Consider the following 305-nt stretch of genomic DNA (forward strand, 5'->3'; position numbering starts at 1 on the left):
AGCAGCTGCGAGCCGTGACACGGAGGCCGGGGAAGGGAGGGGGGGGAGCTGCTTTTGAGGGAGAAAGGCCAAATTTTGGGGCTTTCCGGCCCTGCCAAACGCTTGGGTTGAGTGCCATTCTCCTGCCGTCCTCCTCCTTGCCCCTGCTGCCGCAGACCTCGTGCTCAACCCTTCCCGCAACGGGTAGCACTGGATTTGGGTGTCTGTAGTAGCAATTGTGCTCCGATGATGGAAAAAAAGCTGTCAGCTACCCCTGACAAAGGAGGGCTGTTGAGTGCCCTGTAATGGCAGGGGGCCAGCTGGTA

Source organism: Cariama cristata, unplaced genomic scaffold (assembly GCF_000690535.1).
Source record: "Cariama cristata isolate BGI_N322 unplaced genomic scaffold, ASM69053v1 scaffold9101, whole genome shotgun sequence".
NCBI lineage: Eukaryota > Metazoa > Chordata > Aves > Cariamiformes > Cariamidae > Cariama > Cariama cristata.